Genomic DNA, 26,955 nt, shown 5'->3' with positions numbered 1-26,955 from the left:
AAATACACGGACGTGTATAAATTGCGGTCTTTCTCGATTTCAAGCGATTCGCCGCGCGCTGGAAACAAGCGATCGCCGAATAAAATCGCTCGATTTGTTTTTCAGTCGATCAACAATAACTCTCGGTTTATTATTTTAAAGCGCGCGCGCGCGCAATGTTTAGCGGGCGTTAATTAACTTGGGCACGAGTTGCGTTGCGGTGAGTAACCCGACGTTCGGGCATGATTTCAACGATGATTTGCAGGAAAGTGCACTTTCCTGGCTTGTCTCTAATTACGCGAAAGTAACGTGGCTGAGTGGAGCTCTGCCGCAATCAACGCGAGTACTTTTGTTAATTTAACAAAAAGATGGGATCCGCGCTCGTTAAATTGACCGTGACGGGCGAACTTAACGCAAAAGGGGCTTATCTTTTTTCGCTCGCGTCACCTAAGCGGATCGAACACGGCAGCTTGTTAGCCTAATAATTTGATTACTTGGCGCTTAACTGTGTGCAGTTTTTTTCGTCTCTTTGGCACTTTAGTTTCTATCGTGCGCGCGAAGTAAACTGCACGATTGCGTGTCATGATGCAACGTGAATTATGCAGCGGGAATAATGGGGAGCGGGGCGGGGGGACGGAGCCCTTATGATAAATTAGTAACGCCACCACCTTCTACTTTATGCACGTACATTGTTCGTCCTACACACTTGCACAGCTCTGACATAATGCTGTGTGAGTGCCCGCGTCGTTAAGATGCATTGAAACGTATCGATTTTTTATTATACGGCTAACACGTTGCACGAAGGTGCCATACGTTGCCGCATTTCTCTTAGCAATTTGCTTGTAACGTCCGGCGATGGAGGATCCCATCGATACGCCTAATATCTCTTGTACGCCGCCTTGTACGCTACAAGTTGTGTTGTATACGTATAATTTATTTATTAACTTGATCCTCCACATTTGTATCTTTCGAAATCGAGCGAGTAAATTGTCCCGCATGCGCACAGAATACATGCAAGCGAATGCATATTCGCGTGATGCGCAACGAATCGCCGATAATATGTCAAATACAATGGGAGGGGCAAAGAGGTTTCTCTAATAAATTCATGATATAACCGCATGCTAGCTGCAATTATAATCATCGATTATAGCCGGTAATTAGAACTGCTTGTTTACGAGAACGCAATTATTACTTAATGCCATCGTAGTGCTACTGTTTCATGAATAACAATAACTACAATATTATGTAGTTTAACCATGGAATATAAGATAAACAAGTGGAACGATTATAATCGATTGAATATTTAGGCTTTGTTAAATCTTGATTATTTTTGTCCGGTACATAATACTATTTCATTATCCGATACAATTATAAATTTACATTGATAAAGTCGATCGCGAAACGCCCTTCTTTTCTTCCTCTTCTTCTCTTCAGGTTTGCATTAAAGGACTACACGCAAGGTAAACTCGCGTGACGCAGTCATGCGTCAACGACGATGCATCCGGTCCCGCCGCATCGCTGTATATGTGTGCAGGCACACGGGAGACTCTCACGATAAATTAGTAATATCACTGCAACGAGTCGCATGTCGCGTTCTCTTCCCCCGGGAAAGGGTAGGCGGTGGGTGTGATGGCCGCGTCCCTTTCGTTATTTACTACGGTCGAACGCGCGCGGGCAGCCGCAATAATTGCAACGACGCGTATAATTATTACGTATTCACGGGTACAGCCGGACGATCCGCGATTTCGTTCCGCGACGAGTTTTCGCAGGACGATGTGTCGCGCATCGCACCTGCGACCGCGTGATTTTCAGGTGAAACGCGCGAATAAATAATAATGACATCAGCCATATTAGTCGAAAGTTTATAACGATCGTTGCTGGAAATGGGCCGTGTTGTATAATACGAAGGGTCGGATTCGCGATCGGTTGACAGCAGGCGCATAAATTAATCGCCGCTGAGATTTAATAACGTATACGGGCATTGTTTGGCGAGCCGTCGATGTGTGGTGGACTTCAATTATCGGCCGAATATAAATGACGACCGTTTGACATTTAGGGTCATTCGCGGTGTTTCACGTAATGTTATACTTTGCAGTACTCCAGTTTTGTCGTAATAAATTACGCGCGCCTATGATCATGCACTCTCGAAACAGCTGTTAATTCTTCGACGTGATGTAATTAAACGAGTGTACGTAACGCTCTGTATATTACAAGACAACTCGTCCCTCTGTAAACTTGATTAACAGAAACTATGCGCAATCCGTGTACACAACACTGCATACACAAATGCATACATGAAAATCCCGCTTTGCTTTGATCATTTTGTTGGAGTTTGAGAGAGAGAGGGTACACTCTATCCGGTGTCGAAGTAGCTTTATAGTTTTGGTATCATTCTGATACGTGTCGATGACGCATATCGTTCATTAAAAGCACAAAGGAAGCATTGCAGCCCGCTTTATAACTTTGTAGTGAATACAAACGAAATTGCGTTTCGTATGATATGGAATTCCATTTGGGTCCCATTTCCGAGTAACCCGATCACATATCCCTTTGCGATTGTTTGTTTATCTATATAGTTTTATGCGGCACAATTTTTATTTGGGTACGATAAATATACAGCATATATTCTATAAATATAAGCAAAAATGCTCTCTCCCCTTTAGATAAGAGTGGCGTTAAATAGATAATTAAAAAGTTAATGTAGTATCGCTCACGTGCTAAATAAAGGACTTTAGATATAACGAGGAGTAATACTGCAAATCTCGCTAGAGGTATCAACGAACGATATAATTTGCCGCATGACTTTCCGGCATATGCGCGCCGTACATAGGACGGGATTGAATATTCGGGGACTCTATAATCCTCCGGGAAATATAACCCGGGGAGTAAGTAAATAACTGTTAAGTCAACGATGTCAGTGTTGGATTAGGGAGGCACGTGTTGCTGCTAGGAAAATGTCGGATAATTTACTTGAAACGGTTCGTGCGCGGCCATGTGTCGCGTACATAAGAAAACGCGTTCGACGACAGAGGATTCCAATTAACGACAGCAGATATCGGAAGTAATAATATTGAATATATCTGTGATATGGCGACATATTACGTTGAGAATGAGAAATGTCGGGAGAGCTCGGAAAAGGCAATGACGCTCCATTAGTCGAGAAGCGTAGTAAGGTGCAAATAGTTCACATCGGGACGTGTCGCATAGTTGGACGGACGGAAAGTATGCTGCTCATTAATTAATAAACATTCCCCGGCACGTACTAAATTGCTCCGTCGAGTGCAGGCCACGTATGTGTGCACGTGACCTCGCCAACTAGTTCGAATACACGTCGGGCTAGCAAACATCGAGGTGTGACGTTGCAATGGAGGCCGTTTGATTGCGCTCCCACGACGATCAGCCGTCATATTTTGCGCGTTCCCGTATATCCCCCAAAGATCTCTGTAACGTGAACGTTGAAAAAAAAAATATATATATATATATATGTCAGTTGATTCGATACTGCATCGACAAAGAGGTAAGCAATGTACATTAAATGGTATCAGGCATCGCGCGATAATTGACTTGTGTCAATCACGTGATACTATAATCTTCAAGCTTTCGGTTACGTAATTTTAATCCACCATCAGTGATTTCTTGAAGCCTTATTGGCATTTTTTTCCGGAAGGCGATACAATTTTTCCAACGCAATCTCAACATTATACATCGCCATAACATGATAACTTCTCACTACTTTCACACGCGCATATAATCATTCGAATGTGATTACATTTAATGAACTGAATATTAATCGACTTTACGCACATGGCCCTCCGACGATTTTAATGAAACGCGCCGATGAAATGCAACGCTATATACATAATGACTATTTAAATAGCCGTTTGTATCCAAACACATCGGATGTATATTCGGTCGCAATTTTCATACGTCATATCGACGCTTCGCGGGTGTGGCAAACTCGCGTTCAAATAGGATAAATTCCCTTTAATACGAAATTGTATCTGTCTCTCGTTCGTCCGCTCTTGTATTACCGTGTATTCAGACGCGCACGAACGTATACACACATACACAGAGTATTCACATTTATGCGCCCGCGCGTACAGAGGTGCGTCACCTTTCATTGGCATCGGAAACACATCAGCCATCACGGACCGGCGGGATCGACGAGGTATCGAAGATCGGATGGGTGGTTCGGATAACCGCATGCGAGATTGATCGCGTTAGCACTATTAATAATTCCGCTTGGCAGTGACTAAAGCCCCGGCGCGCGGTCGATGAGCGTGCACGTTTAGGCGCGTTATAATCGCATTAGGATAAAATGCGATAATTGTCCGAAATGCCCAGTAATTTGAGAATTTTCAACCTTGTATTTCGTCGGACTAAGCGCAATAACAATTTGACGCTCGCGCGTATTGTTTATCTCGATTCCGGGACTGACTGAGTTCGCGAGTGTATCTTGGACGGTCATTTATTTTCGCAATTATTATTACAATTCGCATTTAATGCAGTCCAGAAAGCGAGCGTAACATTTATGCAAATTATCGTTTACTGCGTGTTACTGCTCGAAACAGGTCCGCTGCTGGTGCGCAAATTATACACCGTATGAAGGGAAATGCCGATTGTACGTTTCAAATATTATTATTGTATTTGTGAAAATCGGTTAATCTCTAACTTTTATATATATATATTTCAATGAAATTTGATTTCAGATTTTTTTCGCCTTGCTTACGTGACATCGGAGGCAATTTTTTACTTGCTGACGCGTGAAAAACACTTTCGCAGATATGGTCTGAAATTGACTGAAAAGGCCGATAAACCGGTGACTTGGTGTTTCAGTCGGCGATAGAACGAGCATTCACTCGCGCTTGTCCCGTCAACTTTCATTCAAAACGCATCACGGCAGGAGGCACGGGACACACCAAAGATCGCGTGAGTAGATCGGACAAAAGCTGCATAGGAGATTGATCGTGTTAGCGTTATTAATAATTCTTGCTTAGACTGACCGTCCTGAATCTACACGATTGCCAATCTCTCGACGAGAATTCGATTTTTCATTATTAAATTTTTAATAGTGGTTAAAACACGTTGCCAAATCGCAAATTAAGTTTCCTATAAGAATTCTATTTTCATATATATAAGAATGACAGAATGTGAGAAGCTGACATATATAGTGAGAACACTACATGTACAATTAGAAATTAATCCAACTTTAATTATTTTAAGTTAAGGGCTGAGTAGTTAGCATTTGTCTCTCTTAAGTATTTTAAAGAGAGAATTTCTAAGTGAGTTTATATATCCAAAACTTTTGCATTAATCAATTTTGAAAATGAAAAGAAGAAAAGTAGATTAGATTGGATGAATATCGATGGAGGCAACGCCGACATTTAAATTCAATTCTGAAGATCCTATAAGCGTTCGATCTGCTAATTCCTGCAGAATTTCACATATATTCTGCTGATAACTAAAAACAGTAGTTACTTTATAATGATACACATATATAGATTAGTTATATAATATATATATATATATATATATATATATATATATATATATATATAGAGACACATACGCATATATGTATATACACTCGGCGGTTACACGCGCTCCGAAAAATATCTTTGCGGATTATAAGTTTTAACTATCCTAACGACGCCCGGCGAATCCCAGGTAGGTCAGGACGAAAAGGAAATGCGGCATAGGCAGCGGGGCGTAACGGGATCGCAGCTTTCGGTAGGTGGTATTAGCGTGATTACGAGGCCGCTTGCAACTGGTCCCGCAAAAGTTTCACGCGATAAGGCATTTCCACAAGGCAAAGTAGGCACTCTCCTTCTTTAGCGCGATGCTTACGGGTCAAATGGCCTGGCAGATGCAAAGTGTTCTCTTCCGCGTGCATACCTTCCAGCAAATTTTAATACGTCGATTTCGACGAGCCTCGCTTCCCCGTCGCTGGAAGCGATGACGTCACTACGGAAGCATCACTTCAAACTTTCATAAAGCTCCACACGCACTTCCCCTCGTCGAATATGCAGCGCATTTTCATATATTCAGGCAGATAATTGTATATACCAAGCAGCGAGATGGTATATATTTTGCATATTACCTCTTTTATCATACATCTTTACGATACGTACAAAATTATTCGAATATTAATAGGTATTGTTAAAAGAACCAATCTCTCTCATTATATAAAACAAAATTTAAATATTTAATTTCCCTCTCATCGCATATTTAAAATATATTTATTTTATTTCACATTATTTTATTTCACTTGCATATTTCAAATAAGCAAGTCTGTCAAAAATATTATTATCGAAGATATTATTAGGAAAAATGAAAGATTTTGATAAATAAATAGAAAATCAACGAAATTGTGGTTCGATCGAAACAAATTGAAATTTCTAAAAGATAATCTTTCTTGTTACATAACTATTTATGAAAGTTACAGAAAGATTATTTATAAAGATGTCCATAATTTTAAAATATGCGCGATATACATATATATATATATATATATATGAATGAAAATTTATTAAACTAAAAAAGTAATATATTCGGTTCAAGAGATAAATCGTCGCATTATTAAATAAAGCAAATTTATTCTCGTCACGAAAAATGAGTCTCATAGATACATTGAATAGACTCCAATATAAACACTCTAACATAAACACTCCAACATAAACACTCTAACGTAAACAGTGTGTTTTTATTATGTCTCATTGGTATGATGAACGCTGGAGAGGGGATCGTGTTATGCATTGTACGAGAATATCAGAAATTTGAGACAGTTTGTGGCCGACTTTTGATTGACGCGAATCACCAATGAGTGAAGATTGAAACTAGTGTTGTTATAACGGAGAGCAACGTGGAGCTGTGTACTACGAGCTGTGTACTGTAAGTAATTTATAATCTATATCTAATGACTCATATATTTTGGCTTTAACACTTCATCACTTGAATAAATTATTATTTTTGCGAGATGTCGCGCTCTGTAAATTCGTGCTCTTATTAGTGTATCGCGTTTATATCTGCCCTCCGAAAACAATAGTCTAGTTATAATCAAATGCAATTCTCTTCCCGGTAATTACCGATCGCCTATCCGTCACTAATGATTAATTCACATCAAACAATAATAATGCAAAATAAAAATCGACCTCTGTCGAAACAGCGCGATCCGTCGTGTGTGGTGTGCAATTTTATACTCGTAAATTTCGTATCGTCTATCATCGACAGTAAGCTGATACCAATGGGAGAAGAAGGGGAGGGGAGTTCGACGATATCCTAGTATCATCTGTTCTAAACGTTTGGCCGTGTTTCCATTATGGTAATGAATGTACAACGCTATCGTAAATTATTACCTTTCAAATCGCGTCGATAAATACGGCCAAAATGCGCGCGAAACGTTCGACACTTTACGCGTTTCGCACACGTTAGCGAATACGAGATTCGATAATTTGCGAATGCGTTATCAAATTCGATCACGTGAATATTTAAATTTTATGCGGTGAAACCATACGAGATACATGAACAGATTGAACTGCGTACGATTAATCAAAGATCATTGGTGTGGAAAAAATTATTTGCCAATTTATACGCTTAAATTGGGTGTCATTTTTATATCTTTGAAATAACAAAACGGAGCATATTTTTCGTATTAATATTAGCCATATATAAATTTTAGATTATTAAATTCGGCTACTATTTTATCGGAAAAATATTTACAAGTAACACAATTTTAAAACACGCTTTCTGCATTCTTTTTCAGTAGTATATCTTTTAATTTAACGACTGCCTCTATTGCTCGATCAATTGTCTTGATGGCGACTTTACTTTCTTAAAAAGTTCAAAATCGTCGGACGTAGAATGTGTCTAAGAGAAGAAAGACAAGAAAATTTTATTCTCAGGTCGAAAGCTTTCCTCAGAAATCGTACTCAGGTCGAAATCTCAAAACCTCACTTTCTTCTTGTAAAACGAATTAATTGCGCAATCCATCGTATTTTTACGGGATTTACAAATATCTCGCGGCTTTTTTTTTTTCAGTACAGAAACCGAATGTATGGAAACGCGCGATTTGTATACAATTTCGATTCGCATATATTCGTTGTTTATTTGCCGGACGGATTTTCGTTTCCTATCGGCGTCAATCCGCGTCGGCTATCGCCGAGCGTTTTACAACATAGGTAGATAATCCGCGCCATTCCACTACTCTCCCACTTGTGTATTAATAAAAATGGATTAGAAACTTCTTTTTTTTTTTTGAGACAGACTCACGTCGGCCACTTGTATTATAGAAATATCTCTCTCTCTCTCTCTCTCTCTCTCTCTCTCTCTCTCCTTCCGCCTTTCTCGAGGGCATTTATCTCGCGAAATCTAGTTCCATCAAATTTTATTTGCGATAAAAAGAAAGCGTTTCTGTCTGCGTTTAGCATCGATAATCATTCGTCCCGCTATAGGTTTTTTAAACCGATATCGAAATATGAATTCTGCATGCGACATCTCGATGCTCATTTTCTCGAAGTACGTATTACCTTCGAGATTCGTGCGTGTCTCCTATAGCGACGTAGAGATTTATTGGCACTTACATGCCAAATGTCCACCATGGTATCCCGAGGCTCTCTGTCTCGCTACACGATTGCGATCCGTGTCATTTCGTGTACGGTCGCTCACAAAGTGCTTACGATTTCTAACGCGCGCGCGCAGACTCTTGTCTCTCGAGCGATGTGCAACATAAATCCTGCTTCCGTCTCCAGTTTATCATGGACCGGGTGTCCGCGAACGAAGGGTAGGATGATCTATATCTTCGGTCCCGTATTCTCGCCGCGCATTTATCGCATAAATGTGCCTGTCCGATTTCACGTCTCGTGTTGACACTGGAGGCCGATCTTCGTTGCTGAGCAAACAACGCTCCGTATCGGACGGTCGCTAAATGTGCGGGAAGAGAATACGGGCTCTCCCTCTCTCTCTCTCTCTCTCTCCTCCTCTCGCCATCTTCCTCTCCGTCCTAGATGGAATTTGAGCCACCCATTCGCGTTTGTGCCGCGTAAATAATGATAGTTACTGTTACTATCTCAATATTATCTCTCGATATTATCCCGGTATAAATTAATGGTAAAACTGTGGCGAAGTAATAACGAATGTTGTACACCGATACGATTGAGAGATATCAATATGATACACATTTATTGATTATTAACTGACTAAAACGTTCAACCGACGCAATTAAATTTCATTAAATTTTGTTTGTAGACTGTGCTGCGCATGTAATCAGCAACAGTTCGAACCGCATCATGTAATGTTGACTGTGAGAGGTTGCCGGCTTTTTCGGTAATAAATCGTACATCCGATACGCGATGGTGTGTGCGCGCGCGCGCAATACCATCATATAAAATGCTATTAACAATTTATAGCAAGCGCGCACAAATTAAACGCATCGATCGTGGCTACCGAAAACTTCCACACAAGTTAATACTTAATTCCTAGCAAAAACGGCAAACTCCTCGCGCAAATTGTAAATTGCATCGATTTTGTCCCGCAAATAAATATGGAGATCTCTGTCGCTTTAAACACAATGCCCTTTAACGCCGTCGTTTTAACACCCTGAAATTTACATGGCGCTTCACAAAAGCCCTAGATTTTATGTCGCCTTTCATTTCAATATGTATAAAACTTAAAACAATTTTTTAAAAATAAAATTAAGATTTGCAATTTTTTTTTTAATAATTAATAAAACATTATTTTAGAAAAAATATTGTTTTTAAGATCCCATGAGTCAAGATTTTCGATGAACGCTTTTCAGATAATTTGCATAGTATTTCGTTATTTTTTCTATTGTATCAAGAATATAAAGATTTATTGATACTTTACGAGTCAGATATTTTCCGATGACAAATATTTCCCGAGAAATATTTTCTCTCAATTATTGCCAGTAGCTTGTCGCATTTTCTGAATGCGACACAGTACCTTATACGTAATTCTTGATGTCCATCTCGCCGCATAGCAACATCCTTTTTCCGCAACGTGACGTATGTAAATGCTATTTCCGTTTCTTATTTGTTTATTTCAACAGAATAACTGCGAGAAATTAATATGAGTACCAACATACATTTTTTCGCGTTTCTTACGTACATCTTATCGCACGTACAATCACCTCTCTCTTTCTGTCTCGTTCAAGCTTTCAAATGACTTATCCACAGCTACTTCCATCGTAGCTTTATAAACTTGATGAACAATGCGAGAGAGCAGGCTATCCGAGCATTACGAGTGTTGTTTAAGGGTTTTCCCCTACTTGTCCCTCCGAGTTTTGTCCTCCTCTTCTCTCCTCTTTTTCATCGTTCCTTTCTCTGTCTAATACTCGCTCGTATGTTCTCAATACATATATATATATATATATACATAGCCAAAACGCGCAGCCAAGCACAATTTCATCGCGACAATCAGTGTCGCTTATTTCTCTTGCGAATGCTGTTGAGAGTTCGACGTGCCTCTTTCCGTCGAGATATCTCTCTAGGCATGCTGTGCGCCCTCGGTTTCTCGTGTTGATCGTCGCGTTCACATGCCGACCGTTTTCTACAACTCGAAAACCGCGTTCTAACGTGCAACGTAATTTCCTACGTGCCTAGCGCGCCCCTGCTGTCGGAAACGGGCGTTGACAATGGGGGTGTTTTGATGCCGCTCGTTACAATTCCCCACGACTGTCGAGATGTGCCTTTATCTCCTGAATCGTCATTTATTCGTAATCAGCGACTGAAAACACGGGAAATATATCGGAGAAAGAGAAACGATTTTTTTTTTTTTTTAGAATGCGTGTATCAAGGAAAAAAAGTATCTTTTCAAACCGCGTAAATTTTTTACAATCGTCACCATCAATTATTCTAAAATAAAATCCGCACGAAACTTTGTCTTTAAGCTTGTATAAAAGCATGATAATACAATTTTTTTTAGCGTCCGTATCCCAGAAACTTGGCGTATAGAATATTTTGAAATTCAAACGGAGCTCGTGTCTTTAAAACTTTGCACGTAATAAATCCTCAAATTCACATAGTCGAGTTTCAAGGACACGCGCGGCTGCGCTAAAAGTTTCAGGCGCAGGAACCCGTAAAAGAAATTGGAGATTTATTAATCGTCCTTGTGCCGCGTATTCCCAGCTGCTATGAACGGACTAAAATCGTCGTATTCCGCAGGATCTCGCGATAAAACGAGCGAATATTGAATTGCGTACAAAGCTCCTCGCGTCAACTGATGGCGATGAATGAAACGGTATCTATACGACATAAGCACGAAAAACGATTGACATTTACATGCGTGTCGTACATTGCGACTCATACGGATGTGCGTTGATAACGATAACCAAGATAATTGCATCTCTTCGAATGCGTCATTCGGTTATAATTTTGGATGATATCCAAAAAATGTTTGCGTGATGCTTGCGAGATATAAACATGAAATACTCACGAGTCATATCGCAGCGTCATATTTTAAAATAAAATTTCAGAGGAGCGTGCGTGTACGAGATGAAATTTTCGATCTCTTTCGCCGATAAGCAGAACAATACGCATGATACGATCGGATCGAGCAAATAGAGCTTTTGGCCGATTAGAACTAAAATCGGTGGTTATTTCCGTAAATGGGTAATCGAGTGGGGGGGACGCGCATGGATTAAAAGCGCGGCGTGGCTCGCAATGACCTACCCCGCTCGGATTCGTCCGCATCGACGGTCATTCTAAATTTGGTTTCAAGTGGGATTTGCTCTCTCGGTGGAGATGGCGTGTTATTCCGAATTATTTGAGCGTTCCGCATATAAATTAAACCGATAATGCCTTCTCGTGTTAGTTAGAAATCTAAAGAGATTGGATATGCGATTACGTTAAAAGCAATATCTGATTTTATAAAAATCTTGTTTCCAATTTTGCCAAAACTGAATGCCGCGATTGCATTTTAATGAAATCAAATTAATAATCTTTCGTTTCGTATCTTCAATGCTCCATTCGAGCATCGTTAGATTTCGATCACTTACATGTCTCTATTTAATTCATAGGGAATTCTCGGTATGTAAAATATATTCCAATGTATAATTTATTTTCCAAGAGAGCACTAGAGCGTCAAATCTCTTGCTGCGCCAATCTCTCATTCTCTCTGTACGTATGTTTTTCCCCTTTCGTGCTTCAACCTCTTAATGCATCATTGATGCGCGTGTAACGCATTACTAGAGTCAGTAGTTACAGAAGCGTAGAGTGCGCCGCGTAAATAAACACGTCCCGATCCATCTCCGTTTTCCAGCGCGCGACAGTCGGCTGCGGTGATCAGTTATACAGGTGATCAGTAGCGAATTTTCCTCCCGAATAACTTTCCACCGATAAATTATATCGATCGCCGCACCATGGACGCGCGATAATTCAGGGCCGCCGCTTTCGCGCAAACGTGAAAGCGAAGGCGTGGCACGCCGGAAGTGAGACGGACAGTTTTCACGCGCGCGAAGTAGCCGTAACCACCCCTAGGTGCTTTTGCCTCACGGGGGATGGCGAGCAACCGCGAGAAATACGCGTTGGACGACTGAAGGAAAAAGAAATAGAGCGAGGAGTACAGTTTGCTGCGAGATCGCCGGATGGGATAGAAAGATGAGGCAAAGAAATGAACTAGAGTGAAGAAAAGTAATAAAATAGAATCGAGTAGAATAAGCGTTATGTTGGATAAATGAGTTAATATCATTAAACCGTGATGATTATTAGAAATTATAAAAGGGTGATCCATTATTTAATTGATACCGTGAAAAGGAGAAAATTATTAACCTCATTACTTAAAATTAAATTATGATATTAGAATTTCGGGGAGCTTCTTAGCAGTGAGAGTGCGAAGAAGGTTAGAACGGGAATGGCAAAAAAAAAAGGCAGAAGCGTTTCGAGACCAAATTCCGAGCTGCGAAACGAATGTATGGAGCTGGCTCGGTAATTAAGAAGTAAGGTGGGCAGGTCGACCCGACAGATAAAACTCGCGCAAACGTGCTCAAGTCGGCTACATCCCCGCTTATCCGGCGGGGTTTCTCGCGGGCGAGTTCTAAGCGAGATACTATGAGGTCGTGTCTCTCTCTATAACCGGTTACTATCTCGTTCCCTCTCACCTGCAGCTTCTGTTTTCTCCCCGTCCGTTTTTCGGTAGTTTCTTTAGGGTTCTACCAACGTCTTTCCCCCCCCCCCCTTCCCTTTCTCTCGTCTCCCTCGTCGTAGCTTCTCGTCTTAATCCGCGATGATATCGCTGACGCTGATCCGCGAACGTGTCTCGAATCGCCGGAGCTCGAAGGAGGATTATGCGTCCGGGAGTACCCGCGAGCGTTGGCGGGGAAGCAAGGGGGAAGGATAAACTAGCTTGTCTTCGAGACGAGCGACACCCCGTCATGATTTCTAGATATAGATGCAATCATGAATCTAGATTATACTCGCGATTACGACTGTATTAGGGCGTTTGATGATAATCGTATCGGGTTTTGCATGTGGCGAACAGGGAATGTTTATTATGTTATGTACGACTCGCAAACAATACCGCTTCATAATCTGCCCTGATAGTCTCATTAGAAACCGAATGTCTCAACGGGGATATTCGATTTTAAGTGCGCGATAAAGTCTCATCCCGTAGTTCCACAATCGAAATTGAAATGAAATAAAACTTTTGCTGCAAATCGACAAGGTTTACCTCGTGGTTAACACTTCTGCAAATACATCGAATAGACGGTACAGTGTGTTTGGGAAAATGTTGCACTTCCAATTATAATCAAACGCGCGTGAGTTTCAGAAGTCTAACGTTTTATTCACTCACAACTTACAAGAAGAGATAAAAACAAAATAAAAAGAAATAAAAAAAAATAAAAAAAAACCACTCAGGCATAATGTAATATGTTCCTCGGGCGCAAAAAAAAAAAAAAATATAGAAGGGAAAGTAAGAGTCAACCGGACCTCAGTATTCTTTCACATTCCGTTTATTTACCATTCTTCGCCATGCGGCCAAAGGATACATTTGCATGGGAGATTTTTTCCGACGTTCCCTGCGAAAGGCGACGCGTATGACAAATCCACTATCCCGTTTCACGCCAGAAAAAAAAGATTAAAGTATTTACCTCGGGATATAAATTATGAATAAAAAAAAAAGAGATCGCGCGCTTGGCTAAATTCCCGGACAACAAATACGTATGCGTATTTTATTCGGCTTCTTTTTTGCCAAAGACTGCTCGTACGAGCTTTTAATAATCTTTTTTCTTTGATTCTATTGTTCATAAAGTTCTGCCTCGAGCTAGAATGGATACCATTATCAGTACGAAGCTTCGCCTGAATATTTTCAATGTTGACATATTTTAACAAGAAAATCGATAGATGAGCTCGCATATGAACAAAGATTTTTGCAATGTACGGCGATAATGAAGTTTAGCACATTTAGCAAATTATTTATAAAAAGAAAAAAAAAATCATTTTTTAATAAAATATATTGTTGGTTTGCTTTAAAAATAATAATAATATTAAAATTTAAAATTTTCTAACGAAAAAATTTTAATTCTGAAATTTAATATTATATTATTATATTTAATATTATATTTAATATTATAAAATAAATTGAAAAGCTTTTTTCTTTCTCTTTTTATCTACGTAAATTTTTAGTAAAATTTATTCGGAATGCTTTAACATATTCATCAGCTCTTGTGCAAATGTATAATCGCGCAAACGAAGGCTGCATAATTAAAGTATTATATATAAATTACATATTTATCATTTTTTTTAATGTGCACACATGTATATGTGTGTGTATATCATTTCTCTGTCACAATATATTGTATTAAAATATGCAAAATATATGAGACTGAGCACACGGATTCTGGATAATAAATAAATAAATATTCGCATCGCAATATGGACTCTCCGTATTTGTTGCGCGAGATTCCCTCTTCTCGTTGGCAAACTGAAAAAAAAAAGATTCATGCAAGTGAGAGGATTCGCAAATGGAAATTGGCTGCATGACGAAGGCAGAAAGGAATATTTACTGCGCAAGGGTGGCGAGTCGTAACTTATGCAGCGGAGCTAGAAGAAACATAAATAGACGAGCTTGGATCGAAACGCCCGACGAAACGAGAATGATTCCGCGCCGGTGTGAAAAATCGTGGAAAAAAGGTGAGAGAAAGCGCCGTTGAAGGCCCCGGTCGGAAATAAAATTGCTTGAAACATTTATGGCAATGAACACATGTATATGTACGTGTGTGTGTGTGTGTGTGTGTGTGTGTATAAAATGACGAAATAAAATGCATCAACGAATAAAAATCGATGCTGGCTCTCGTTGGCGCAATTTGCACATTGCGGATTCTGAGACGGAGAGTTATTGAAACACCTTATTTTTTGTGTTTATAACACATGCCACATGCTTTCATGATTTCGAGTATCGTTCATTATGATTCCGATAACGCCGCTAAAATTCAGAAAATCTCGAAATCCTTTTAATTTGACTGCATTCACCCCTTGCTCGTACTTGCGGCGAAGGCAGGAAAAGGATGACGGTCGTGCGCGAAGCAAACTAAGCGAACCGAAGGGTGAAAATACGTGCAAATGGAAATTGGTTGCAAAGGAATATTTACTGCCGGCAGCATGGTTGGATAAGAGACCGTAACTTATGCCGTGGAATGAGAAGGAACATAAAGAGGAATGCACTGACTCCGAAAGTCACGCAGGGGTTGCGCGAATGTGTAAGAGAGGTTCTGCGTGAGAAAGAAAGATGGAGAGAGAGAGAGAGAGAGAGAGAGAGCGAGAGAAAATGCTCCAATACCGCGCTGGCGTACGTGTTAAGAGGGATGAAGTACCTGAAAGGCACATCATACATCGGACACATTGATCGATGAACCTGTGGGCTCCGAGGCCCGCGATAGAAGTTAAAGGGACGAAGATAAATTAATACTATGGAATTTCGGAGAGTTGGGAACAAACTCTCCCGCGCTCCCGGACCAGTACATATTAAACTTCTGATTTCTCGCTTTTCGTGCTTATATTTCCATGTCGCCTCCAATTTTAGTCGCTTTTAATTGACCTTTCGCGGGTTATGAATCTCACCTTTCCGATACATCGAGTCCAAACGAATTCCATCGGGCACGAGCGCATTGTGTTATTTTTATAAAATATCCGTTAATAGAATCATTTTCTTTTTTTATCAAAAATCGATGCAACAAACGTACGTTTGCCTTATACAAGTACTTAAAAAACAGCCGCTAATTGGCCATTTTCTTTTGCGCATTCAAGGAAAGTGAATGATAAAATATATATAAAATACGTTAAGCATATATATAAAATAAAAAATAAATAAATTACTATTATTTGGCATACTCACTGTTCCGTTGAGCACAATAACAATGACAACCGAATTGCTTTGCTGCTCCCACGCTTGCATTTCCACCGCTAATTCGTAGAATACTTGGCATAATTAGAAGATGGTTGCTAAAAAACATTTCTTGAAGACTCTAACGCGAACGACCACCTAGTCCTTCTACCATAATGGATCCTTCTCTTTGCCTCTCTCTCTAAGTTCGTTTATTGGGGGAACTTTTGCTTCCATTAGTTCATAATTAACTGAGTCAAGTAGTCGAAGTCTACGACGGTCTTCTCGTACTTCTTGGGAATCGACAAATCGTGTCTTCCATCCGGTGACTGCGCGAGAGACGGGTTAAGAAAAAGGAAAAGAAGAAAAAAAAAGAGAAAAAAGCAAGAGAGTCCTTGGTTAGTGATGCGGGGTGGTATTCGAAGGGGAATCTTTCGTCGAATTCGTTAATTCCGTTGCTCGGTCGTCCTTTGTGGCAGACTTGGGAATTAAATTTCCGGTCTTACGGAATTTGAGAAATCCTTCGTGAGACGTCGGTTCGTCCGGTAATTCGATCAGCAATCATCCTAAGGTTCGGTCGACAACAACATAGTCTTTCTTTAGTTCGTGACAACCCGTTATTACATCATTCTATGTATGTATACGCTGACAAATAGATAAATAAATGAAAGCGATGCGAAAAAGACATTGAAGGAACATATATCTAGCGAGATATATGTAGCTACAGGAACAACATATCTCTGCGAGATAAAGTATTGAATATATGTATATCGTATACAGACAGAGTGGTGATAGACGTAATTACATATTATCGATGTTAACGGACTGACCACGATTGCGTCAGCTTTCATTTGCACCGCAGGTGGCATGGGAAGGACGGTGGATAATCATTAATTAATGGGCAGTCAGCTTTAATAAAATGCATCATAAATGCACGGCACTAATCGCGCGGCGATTGAACTCGTTGATCGAAACAATTTCTCGTATTAGTATCTGATATTGCATTCGTGCAAAGTGTCGACGGAAATATTGTTTATTAATAGAAGGCGTATTATTAATTCGCATATACGTGCATTCGGGCGCGTGATAACGTCAGAAATAGCTTAATGTGTAGAGTTTCCATGCATGCTACACACTCGGCTGCGCCCCGGGTCTGCGCGCTGAACGAGCTTTGCCCAGTCGCACGTGAGACGGGCAGCTAGACGCACGTCCGCCGCGCCGTTCCCCATCCTCCCTTCGTGCATGAACAGCGAGACAAGTGTGTAGGCTATCGTCCATTTGCATTTCAATGCTTTCGTCCCTCCGAGCTCTGATGCTCCGTTTCCCTTTCTCGTCGCTTGTAAGCGTCCAGCTGAATCGCTCATTTATGAGATGATTCTCTCTGACTTCATCCCCGTAATATTTCCTTAAAACTTGGTATGCATATGCGGAAGGCGGGAAAGTTGGCTGCTGTTACAATGTTAGAGCAATTATCGAATCTGTCAGAATGTCAAATAAATTACAGTCTTACAATTTAGACAAAAATCATACTGATTTCTCGAGAGTTCACGCGAATATATTCGTGTAGATGTGCGTAAGATTAAAAGTATGTAATTTTGAATACATCTTATTAAATTAATATACCGAGGCGGTTTATTAGTAATTAGATTCGCCGCGGATAATTGTATGGAGATAAAAATTATTATCGTTATTCAACGACAGATGCAATGTTAATAATGGCAACATACATACGAGACTTGCAGCGAACTAATCGATTTCAATTCGAACTTCAGTCGCAAATTCCGACCACCTGTTTAGCTGGGCGAGCGGTGATCACCAAATGAAATTACGTACACCTGTACGCACGCAGTCCAAGTGTATGCATATTAATGTGTGCATAACTATCGTATCTACTACCTATTTCTAGTCGTCCGAACTTCCTGCAGACCGATACTAGCCTGGTACCGAGGACGTCTATTTTCCGAGCGATTCGATCTTCATAGCCGACCGTCTAAAGATTATTGATTTGAAACACGAAGCAGTGTGTGTGTGTGTGCGCGCGTACGCTTATTATTGTGTAAAATTTCAGATAGACGAGAAGAACATTATTATCCGCCAGTTGGTACACAACCGCGCGTGTTTTTCTTACATAATGGATGAGTTCCAACTGAAGTGGATTTATTTTAAATTAGAGTCACACAGACTTACGATACATTTATTCTTCCGATGCATCTGCATGGCGATATAAACGTCACACAATCCGTGTCAAAATTAGAACCGACTGCTATTGTCGATACCGAGACGATGCTTTCCAACTTTGACACGATATCGAGAGCGAGAAATTTAAATCCGTGCCGTTTGCCGCGAATGCCGGTTCGTTCCGCCTCGTCTATCCGAGATAGAAATGATTTAACGCGCCGTAATTTAATTTTATCGATGATTAAGTCGTTTGTCGTCACAGTTGATTAGATATTAGAATCTCCGTGAAAAAGTCTCGTGTGTTCCATCATCAGAAAATTGGAACTGCGGGATTCGACAATAGTAAGGACAAAAGATTCACCTGTTCGACCAATAAAGAGGAGGAGGCACGACCAGAAGTTCTCGTCGAGAGTCTTGTAGCTCCTCGGAGACATTTCTCACGGGACGGGCGAGTAGATGATTAGACCTGCAGTTTCCTAGATTTCTCACCGATTCTGAGGGAGGATGAGAGAAGCAAGACGAGGAGGGCATTACGCCCTTGAAGCAGATCACTTCCATCCTTGGATCCCTTCTGCCTAGGAGCTTAGGCCAATTTCGACGTGTCGCAACGGAAAAGCATAGAGCGAAGAGAACGATTCTTTTTTTTTCCCCTTTTCCCACGACATTACACAAGATCGTGCTAGAGGAGAGGAAAGCGCGGAAGGGATAAAAGAGAGCTCGGGGAGGATCATGTTGACAGTAAGAGGGACGGATGCAAACGAGAGTCCCTCACTAGACTTGATACGGATTACGAAAAAGAGTTGTCTAGGATGGATTAATGATAAGGAGATGAAATCTGTTTATTTTTAATAGGAAGAAGTAAATGGATATCTTCTTTCTCGCCAATTGATGCTTGAATTGTGGAGAATATTTACTTTGCAATAATAGCACAAGCAAGTAGCAATCTTATAAAGTTTAATAGCCAGCGGCGTCGTAGTTTGCGTTCGATTAACCGGACTCCGAATTTCAAAAGAAAGCACTCGCGCCTCGTTTCAGTTTCGGTATACTCTTGGTGCAAATGAGAGTTGGATGAAGTTCGCGGAATTCTAAACTAGAGTCACGTCCGCGGGCTCGTCGCCTCGGCTCGCAAACGCATTCATAAAATACAGACGTGACATTTATGATAAATTATGCGAGCTATTTCAAACATTTTGTGCAATCACATTAGCGCTTCGATGAAACTATTTTTAACAATGTCGCACGCAAAAGTTTTTCCTCTTCTCACTTTTAAAGTTTGTGCCGTAACGTAACTTTGCCTAGCTCGACTACTACTTGATGATCGTATGTTGCGAGGCTTAACAATTTATTATTCATCAGTCGTAAATTATTTACGAATATTGTGTATTCTCCGTGAAGTTTGAGAGTTTTGTCACTATTTTTTGATGCAGAATATGGTTCAGCGTTATCTTTGCTCTAAAATACAAAGTTATAGTTTATATTTAGTTGGTAACATTTTAATGAAATTTCTTTTTTTGACGCATCTTTCTTAATTTCTATCATATCTTGATAATTAAATATTTAATAATTAAAATTTTATTAAGAATATAAATAAATATAGAATACATATGTTACTTTAGCAATCATAAAATATTGCCATATATACCATTTGGTACAGTTTAAAAAAATTTGGTTTTAAAAAATTTTTTTTTAAAACCAAATTTTTTTAACACATTTGATTTTTACACGCAGACACTCTCACTTCAACAAACTCAATTTTACGAATTTAGACGGACGCGCACGAATTTTACAGACTCTTAAACTATATTTGGTTTTCGTTAGATCCTGGACAGGTTCGTTAAGTGTAGCTATTTAACAATTTACGGTCAGCGTTTCCCTGCCGGAAATGCTTCCGTACTGGACGGAACCGCCCGCCGTACTCGGGAGCTCTGTTATGCCGCGAGCGTTGCATTTATTTCCAGCGACCAAATATTCTGCGGCGATTCCGAGCGAATAATCTACGACGCGACGCGATTTACGGACTTTCGTGACCGAGTTCTCCTCCCTAAACAGATCGATACTCGCGAATGGCGGCGACGTGAATTATTTTATTATCGGCTCTCTTTGTGAGGGCATTTTTCTGCCGAGGAAATATACATTAATACCGAGGGATGCGCGTACGTAATGTTCCAACATTTTGAAATAATAAAATACTAGATGCATTATCGGATCTTTGAAAAAAAAAAAAGAAAAAGAAACGAAGGAAAGGTAAGATTTCTAGTTTTTAAGTCCTCCATTTTCCACTCTTACTGCCAGTCTATCCCTTCTCGACACAGTTTTCGTCCGAATATCCAGAGCTTTGCTCCCGCAGTCTCGTTCTCTCCACTTTTTTTTCCCTTCTAACGACTGAATAGTCTGGCCGTGACAAGTATATCGACCGCGTACTCGCCATCTTTCTCTTATCCTACGCGCTCCACTCTGCCGAAAGAAATGCTATTAATGCGCGTTTATTATTTCTGAAATGGCGTCGAAACTGTGTGATGCGCTAAGTTTTTCATAGCTACAATCTCAGTATCTCAATAGCAGGATACGCATATCTCGCGTTTGCGCCTTTCCAGCCATAAAAAAGTTAATATTGAAGCTATGAAAGTTCTCGCAGCATTAAACTGGGAGAATTCCGGAATCTAAGGGTTTAATTTTCCCCTACAAAAGGCTATCCATAAACAAATCTCAAATCAATTGTAATTGATCGATCTCAATGTAGTCGATCGACTAAAGTCGATTACATCATCGAGTGCGGATTATCCATTCTCTATTTTCTACTTGCAATCTCCCCTCAATCGCTTGAAGGGCAGAAAAGTCAGCGATCTCTTTTGATTAAGTCTCAATATAACCAGATTGCCAAATCGATGAAAGTTCGAGGACTCTCGCGCCGGAAATTTTTCTTTTTTTTTTATCTTCCCTTTCGTGCCACGTTTCCCACCTTTTCTCCCCCTTCTTCGTGCACCCTTGCCTTTGTATTCGGCTACTTCCGCCACCTTACATCTACTTTCCCCCCTTCTCTCTCGTCACGCGATCGTTCTTACGGTAGGATTTTTCAGACTGTAAATTGCAAAAGTTCTAACACGACTCCCATGGTATCATGGCCTTTAAGCTCAGCCATTGTTTCTTCCTGTTTTAGATACTGAGACGGTTTCTGAGAAGGATTCGAGCTTCAACGGGCTCTGAGGGTAAGTGTTAGTTAATAATACAGTGATTTTTTTGGCAAGAATGTAATTATTATATAGTATTCCTCTTTAGATATAAATTCGATATTATCTTATGATAAATGGGATATTATACAACGTAGTATGCTAAGTGCATTAATAAGTCTTTCGACAATTATTCGCTGGTTCCGATTCGAGCGTGAAAACCGCACGTGGAAGCAGAGTGTTCCGAGCGCTCTTGAAATTTTCCAATGTTTACTGTGGTATGTTGATTTTTGTCCGGAATTCGGAAATTTAGAAATCATTTTAGCCAGACCGGTGAGGCGATATCGAGCGATTCAGTTAATTTGAGATTCGAAAAATTGACGAGCAAAACCGCAATTGTTTCGTCCGTTTAGCGAATGCGCGGCTCTCATTCAAGCCCTCGACCGTATTTGAAATTTATCGAGGTAACAACAGGCAGCGCGATGGCACAGAGTATCATCTCCTTGAAAAGTTCCCCGTTCTTGTAAAGCGCTCGAAACAATTTCGACGTCGGCGGCATCGCTTTTGCGGTATCGAGAATGCGAGGACAGAGAAAGTTTTTGCATTCTCTTGTCACGAGCCGCAATTTATCCCGCGCTCGGAATATACGACAATATTTATGCGCAATGTTTATGATGTCTACGTTCCGCCGATCGTAAAAAATTTTCAGATTGCGTATAATTTATAAAATAAAATTGGACAGAAATGTTTTCATAATGCAAAGAACTTGATATAATATTATTATTAAGTAAATTAATAGCAATTACTTTAAAATGATAATCTTCTTTCTTAATAATTATCATTTTTTTCGATGTGTGTATATACATAATTACAGTATATCTTTTTTACAAATATACTCAGAGTATTTTTAATCGCAGTAGCTATCAAAAAAATTAAAGTTGCAGTTTTCTCGGAAAAAAAAAAAACGCTTACATATATGTGGGTGCAAGCTCCAATAAGGCTGATACTTTTATGTAAATCGACTTTGTCCGAGATCGTGCAAAATTATTGCTTCGGCCGTCAGCTTTAATGGTTTTGGCGAAAAACGGTTATTAATATTTTTGCGAGATTGGACCGTAAATTTTTGGATAAAAATTTTAAAAATAATCTAATAATTTCTTTGGTTATATAACAAGTCACAAAATTATGCCCGCTTATATGTACTCTATACATGTATATATATTAATTCCAAATGAACGTTTTACCATGCCAAAGATTACACTGTACGCAATTAAATCTGCTATTAAAAAGACGTAACGTCAAATTAAAAACGAGTATCAACTGAGGTACCGACCACCATGCTCTCTCGATAAACGAAGCGTAAACGCGAAATTAAAGTGCGCACGGCCATGCAAAAATTTTACAGCGTTCTATTTGCAAAAGCGACTCGCACACTCGGACGTTATCGCAGCTACGGCTGCCTAAATGGGAAACCTTCAGGGAAAGATTCGCTAAATTACGTCCGCCGGCGTCGACGGCCCCCGCCGAGGATGAATAAATTAAGAAAAGGAGCTATACACTTGGCTCTTTCGACGGGTAAAATCTCGTGCGTGCTTAATTAAATTTAGCGCCACACTTGGCGCAAACTCGCCTTCGGTTTTCCTCCCTTCGATATTCAACGCAAGGATGGAGAGCCACAGAAAATAATATACACTCGGGGAAGAAATTATGCAAATGTTTGTTTACTTATCGCATTGTATATAGGACGGCTCGCTGCAGATGTATTTGAATTAAAATTAAAAAATTGTTTCTCTCTCTTTCTATCTCTCGCTACTCGTCGACGATTTTGCGAGTGTCGCTTGGATATAAAGCAGTCGATCCATATCTCGTGCCCTTCGACGCTTGATTCTCGCCCTCTCGCTCGATGCAATTGCGGTATCGGAAAACAACTGCAGAAGACGACATTTGGATATAATCTTAGCTTACATTTTCCGAGCGCACGTTGTGGAAAGTTAGGTATGATGAGAATAATATGACGGTACGCTCGCTCTCAAAACGCCGATTATTTTTATCACCGTGCAAAAGAGGAAAATAATATGTTTTTACGGTCCACGAGTTTACCCAGAGTTGGGCTGAAACGTGATTTAATTCCGCCCTTTAATCACGATCGATGACAGGAGGAGGGGTTCCCATAAAATTGAGTGTCATCCCGAAACAAAACATAGTTTTCCTCTTTTGGCGATCCGTTAGTTTTAAAAGACAAACTTTAAGTCTTTCTATCCGTGGCGGTCTAAGCAAACTGAACTCTGTAACGAGTTTTCTCTCTAACCAAATTGGCGTAAATCGAAATGAAGTTATCAAACACGGTAAAGTCATTTAAAGCTATTCATAAAATGGCTTGGAATAATTAGCTAAAGAAAAAAAAATTTATATTATATTATTTAGCAAATATTATTTTCTCTACATAAAATGCAATAGATTTAATTTATGTTAAATTAATGCTTTGCATAAAATTCATATTTTGGCTGATATTCATATTTCTCAGTTTTCAATAAAACTTATCAGTTGATTATTTTTTTAATATTCAATCGCAATTGAAGTAAATATTCTGAAAATTAAACCTTGATCTTCCGATTGTATTTTTGTTTCGCCCAAATTCGTAATTACAAAATTTCTAGCCTCATCCGCACGCAGCGCTCCACGTGCAGCTTTCGAGTCATCTCCCCGCATCTTATCGTGATTCTTATCGTCTTCTTTTCGTAGAAAAAGCGTCCTCGAGGAAGGAAAAATATTAACCAAAGAGTACTCCGCGAAAAAACAATCCTGTAGGATGTCTCCGTAGAAGGAGCTGAAAAAGCCGCGAAAGAAAAGCCGAGAAAACAGAAAAGAGCCAAAGGCGGGGGGCGAGGGAGAAGGTTCGCCCCGGGGTGCCCTCGGTAAATCCTTACACTCCTGGATGCCGCCCTTCCGCCCGATCAATATTGCGTTGGTGGGGCCGAGGCAGGACAGTTGGCTGCGAGGGGCGGTAGGGGATCGCGGAGCTGTGGAGGGTTGAAACGAGGCGAAGGGGGAACGAAGGGTATACGGTCGCGGTGGTGGCGACGGTGGCGGCGGATAAAAGGAGTAAACGCGAGAGACAGCAGGGGGCTGCTGACGGCACGAGGGTAGAAGGGCGCGACGGCGGTGGGGGGGTTGTTTAGGTGGGGACGATGGTGGAGAAGCTAACGCGCTGTCATGGCGCCGCGCAGCATCGCCAGGCAAGCGGTACCTCGGTGTACTCCCTCGCGGCGCGTTACGCGTTCTTCAGGATACCGCGATCGGCAGCGACGAGCGACCTAGTGAAATTCGCGCGCGTCCGTACCGCTCGTCGTCTCGTCCGCGCGCCGCTCGTCGTGTCGCGTCGCGTCGCGTCGCGTCGCGTCGTCCGCTCGAGCATCCGAGCGTCGCACCAAACGCACGGTGTTCCATTTTTCGCGCTTTCTTCGAGACTCGGAATACTTTGGCGGCCGCCGACAACCTCCGCGAAGACATAGTTCGGGAGGAATCGTGAAACCGTCCGCGATAGGAGAAATCTATTGCGGTGTCGCATCATGACAGAGCGCGACGTCTCTCTTATTTATTAAGTGCGAGTATGTATGCCGTGTGGATTGTGTGTACGCGACTCGAACAGCAGTGACGCGAGTGACAGCAACGATTCACGGTGATCGCCGATGCCGAGATCTATCGCATTGCCGGAGAACGACACACGCTTGGCTGGCTCGCCCGCGCCGCCATCGATCGCGAAGGTCGAGGCTGAAGGTCGCGAGTCTCGGGGAGATTTCGCCACCTCCGGAGATTAATCTACGAAATCCAGCGCATCGAAACTCAGTGATCCGACATTTGTTAGCCGTCATCGGAGCGCGCGCTTTTCCGAAATAAGATCACGGTGGTGCACGATGTCGACAGCCTCAACGCGCTTTGCCGTTGCAACGCATCCCGAGTGAATCGATGACGACGGACGAAAAAAGAAAAATCGTGATAATCATCAACGACGCTCATCGATGCACAATGTCGCGGCGCGACAAGACACGTGACTGAGGCGGCGAGGAATCCTTCTGCAACGAGGACGTTTGCGAGTCCTAACCGGGGAATCAACATCAACGACGAAGATAGGCGGGGGTGACCGTCGCGGCAGGATCGAGCTGGCAGCAGCTGGGTTTCGTTGCGACGCGATACTAGGAATAACAATGTCCTAGCGAAGGCAGGACCTCGTCTCTAGGCCGATCCCCCTCATCCTGATCCACTTCTCTTCCAAGAAACCTACACACGCAACACACAGGCATACAACACCCCGTCGGTCCCCCGATTACCAACGTACATCCATTTACACCGTCACCGCGTCCCACAGTTACACGCGCGTTCGCGTTGATACAGATTTCGTCGCACACATGTAATCTCGGCCGCGCGCGCATATACACACATATACATACATACACGCAGGGGTACGCTCATATAAAGATACACATTCGTGTACACGCGAGAAAAGAATAAAAGAGAGAGACGTACACAAATATATACAGACATACATACGCGCGCGCGCGCGCTTTCGACGCCCCTGCTTCTTCTCTGCCTCTCGTTCTTTATCGTCGATCCCGTGGCGAGACCCGTCATCGCGCACCCGTAACCTGTACACCCAGGACGACACAAACACGCGCGGGCAAGACACCGGAAGCGACACACGAGTATAAGGACGGTGCGCGCGCGAGTCTCCCGAAACCTGCCAAGTCCAAAGTCCTTAATCCCGTGGGGTGATTCTGGCCCCGCCCGTACGCGAAGGAACCACACCCCAGCGAGAGAGTGAGAGAGGTGGTGGCGAATTCAGGGTCCGGATTTAGCAGGCTCCCCGGTAAGCTCCCAGCATCAGCAGTCGATTCTTTTTCCGCGCGACTTCTCCCGTCTCTTCTTTTTTTCCTCTCTTGACGACGCGACTTCAAGGAGTAACCTTGGTCGCGGCACGGTGGCAAGGGTGGCCGTGGGGCGAGAGGGGTGGGTGGATATCGGCCTCCTCGACCTCGACTCACGTACCCCTCGCTCCCTCTCGTGCTCTTCGCGCCCCCTCGTTTCGCCGACACTATCTGACCAGACAGTGCACATGGCCTCGTTCCGCATGCTGGATGCAGGTTGCAAACGCGGTCGGGGCGGGCAGGTTAGGTCCGTTTGCGACACCAAGGATGGTCGAAAAGGGCAACTAAAGAGAGAAAAGGAGAGGAAGATGTACGTGATGTACGCGTTCGCCCAAGATCCGTTGTCATCCAACGATTCTTGCGAGTAATTAGTACTA

The 26,955-nt window shown here is 41.6% G+C and overlaps 1 protein-coding gene across 17 annotated transcripts in view; it reads left to right on the top strand.

The window, feature by feature from the left end:
• LOC126850734 (protein turtle) overlaps positions 1 to 26,955 on the top strand; it is a 208,725-nt gene that overhangs the window by 101,888 nt on the left and 79,882 nt on the right. For 10 of the 17 annotated variants that reach the window (XM_050594010.1, XM_050594008.1, XM_050594007.1 and 7 more), the window contains one exon: positions 21,647 to 21,695. The exons of 1 other annotated variant lie outside the window; for it this stretch is intronic. The gene's annotated coding sequence lies outside the window, so the exon portion shown is untranslated. Of the gene's footprint in view, positions 1 to 4,884; positions 4,909 to 6,756; positions 6,871 to 17,495; positions 17,570 to 20,416; positions 20,734 to 21,247; positions 21,553 to 21,646; positions 21,696 to 24,842; positions 26,521 to 26,955 lie in introns of those variants that run through there. 6 more of the 17 variants (XM_050593999.1, XM_050594001.1, XM_050594000.1 and 3 more) reach the window with 6 other exon arrangements.

The sequence above is a fragment of the Cataglyphis hispanica genome, chromosome 7 (genome assembly GCF_021464435.1).
Source record: "Cataglyphis hispanica isolate Lineage 1 chromosome 7, ULB_Chis1_1.0, whole genome shotgun sequence".
Taxonomy (NCBI): domain Eukaryota; kingdom Metazoa; phylum Arthropoda; class Insecta; order Hymenoptera; family Formicidae; genus Cataglyphis; species Cataglyphis hispanica.
Note: the sequence above shows the minus strand (reverse complement) of the source record. Positions and strands in the feature narration are given on the sequence as shown.